Here is a 2,500-nt window from a genome sequence, read left to right as displayed (position 1 = left end):
CCAGGCGGAAACGAGGCGCCCAGGCGAAAAAGAGGCGCCCAGGCGAAAAAGAGGCGCCCAGGCGGAAAGGCGCCAGGGCGCCCAGGCGGAAAAGAGGCGCCCTGGCGTAGGCGCCCAGGCGCCAAAAGAGGCGCCAGGCGAAAAGGCGCCAGGGCGCCCAGGCGGAAAAGAGGCGCCCAGGCGGAATGGCGCCAGGGCGCCCAGGCGGAAAAGAGGCGCCCAGGCGAAAAAGAGGCGCCCAGGCGGAAAAGAGGCGCCCTGGCGTAGGCGCCCAGGCGCCAAAAGAGGCGCCAGGCGAAAAGGCGCCAGGGCGCCCAGGCGGAAAAGAGGCGCCCAGGCGGAATGGCGCCAGGGCGCCCAGGCGGAAAAGAGGCGCCCAGGCGAAAAAGAGGCGCCCAGGCGGAAAGGCGCCAGGGCGCCCAGGCGGAAAAGAGGCGCCCTGGCGTAGGCGCCCATGCGCCAAAAGAGGCACCCAGGCGAAAAGGCGCCAGGGCGCCCAGGCGGAAAAGAGGCGCCCAGGCGGAATGGCGCCAGGGCACCCAGGCGGAAAAGAGGCGCCCAGGCGGAAAAGAGGCGCCCTGGCATAGGCGCCCAGGCGCCAAAAGAGGCGCCTGGCGAAAAGGCGCCAGGGCGCCCAGGCGGAAAAGAGGCGCCCAGGCGAAAAAGAGGCGCCCTGGCGGAAAAGAGGCGCCCTGGCGTAGGCGCCCAGGCGCCAAAAGAGGCACCCAGGCGAAAAGGCGCCAGGGCGCCCAGGCGGAAAAGAGGCGCCCAGGCGGAATGGCGCCAGGGCACCCAGGCGGAAAAGAGGCGCCCAGGCGAAAAAGAGGCGCCCAGGCGGAAAAGAGGCGCCCTGGCGTAGGCGCCCAGGCGCCCAGGCGAAGAGGCGCCAGGGCGCCCAGGTGGGAAAGAGGCGCCCTGGCGCCTTTCAGAAAGGCGCCATGGCGCCCAGGCGGAAAAGAGGCGCCCTGGCCAGGCGGAAAAGAGGCGCCCAGGCGGAAAAGAGGTGCCCAGGCGAAAAAGAGTCGCCCAGGCCGAAAGGCGCCATGGCGCCCAGGCGGAAAAGAGGCGCCCACGCGAAAAGGCGCCAGGGCGCCAAGGCGGAAAACAGGCGCCCAGGCGGAAAGGTGCCAGGGCGCCCAGGCGGAAAAGAGGCGCCCAGGCGCGTGGGGGGCAAGGCGCCAGGCGCCAGGCACGCGCGGAGGCAAGGCGCCACGCGCGCGCGCGCGTGGGGGGCGAGGCGCCAGGCGCCAGGCGCCGGGCGCGCGTGGGGGGCAAGGCGCCAGGCGCCGGGCGCGCGCGTGGGGGGCGAGGCGCCAGGCGCCAGGCGCCGGGCGCGCGTGGGGGGCAAGGCGCCAGGCGCCGGGCGCGCGCGCGTGGGGCGCCAGGCGCCTGGCGGGCGGGCGCCCCCAGGAAGGGGTGCTGGCGCGCGATGGGGTTGCGCCCGTACGGACCGTGTGACAGTACAGACACTTTGGCGAAACCTCCTGCCCGAAGCGATTTTAGGCGTTCGGCTAGGTAGGTGACCCGGTTTTTTTCGTGTTTCTCGGCCGCTAGCCCCTTTTTTCGCGTTTTCGTGCGCGCGCCCCTCTTGACCTCGCACGCGCGCCGCGCGTCGCGTCCTTGTCCTTGTCCGCGTCCGCGTTCGCGCGTGTCGGCGATCACGGGCCCCGTGCATGGCTCGTCTCTGTGGACCATCGCCCCGCTCTTGTCCCTCTTTCGTGTTTGTGTGGCGCCCCGCCCCGTGCACCATTGCCGGCTGGCAGCAAGGTGCCTAGCCCCCCTTGCCGCCAGGCCTGTCCACCCCAAGGTGCTAAAGCCGCCAGGCACCTATGCCGCCGAACCGTGCGTCCGTAAGCCGCTGCACGTGCGGCGGCCGGCCATGCCCGTGCTATTGACCCTGTGTGACAGTACAGACACTTTGGCGAAACCTCCTGGCGGACGGGGTTTTTGCGCCCACCTAGGTAGGGCGACCCCTTTTTTTTCGTGTCGCCTGTCCGTGTGTCCCTTTTTCGCCTTTTTCGGGTTCGTGTTTTCGTGTGCCGCCAAAAGCAAGCCCTGCGCTCGTCCCGTCCCGCTTGACCCGTGCATCCGCCGGTGCTGGCCTGCAAAATGCCTGTGAGCGACGCACGTGACCAGCAGCCCAGGCGAGTGTGCACGGGTGGCAGGCGAAACGGGCGTGCGTGTCGCCAGTGTGTATGTCCCTTTTTCGCCTTTTTCGGGTTCGTGTTTTCGTGTACCGCCAAAAGCAAGCCCTGCGCTCGTCCCGTCCCGCTTGACCCGTGCATCCGCCGGTGCTGGCCTGCAAAATGCCTATGAGCGACGCATGTGACCAGCAGCCCAGGCGAGTGTGCATGGGTGGCAGGCGAAACGGGCGCGCGTGTCGCCAGTGCGTATGTCCCTTTTTCGGGTTCGTGTTTTCGTGTGCCACCAAAAGCAAGCCTTGCGCTCGTCCCGTCCCGCTTGACCCGTGCATCCGCCGGTGCTGGCCTGCAAAATGCCT

This window comes from Aristolochia californica, unplaced genomic scaffold, assembly GCF_029961685.1.
Source record: "Aristolochia californica isolate CCGP_79_NKW_82.1479 unplaced genomic scaffold, dmAriCali1.0.hap1 SCAF_12, whole genome shotgun sequence".
Lineage (NCBI taxonomy): Eukaryota > Viridiplantae > Streptophyta > Magnoliopsida > Piperales > Aristolochiaceae > Aristolochia > Aristolochia californica.
The sequence above is the reverse complement of the archived record's forward strand: the minus strand, read 5'-3'. Positions refer to the sequence as shown.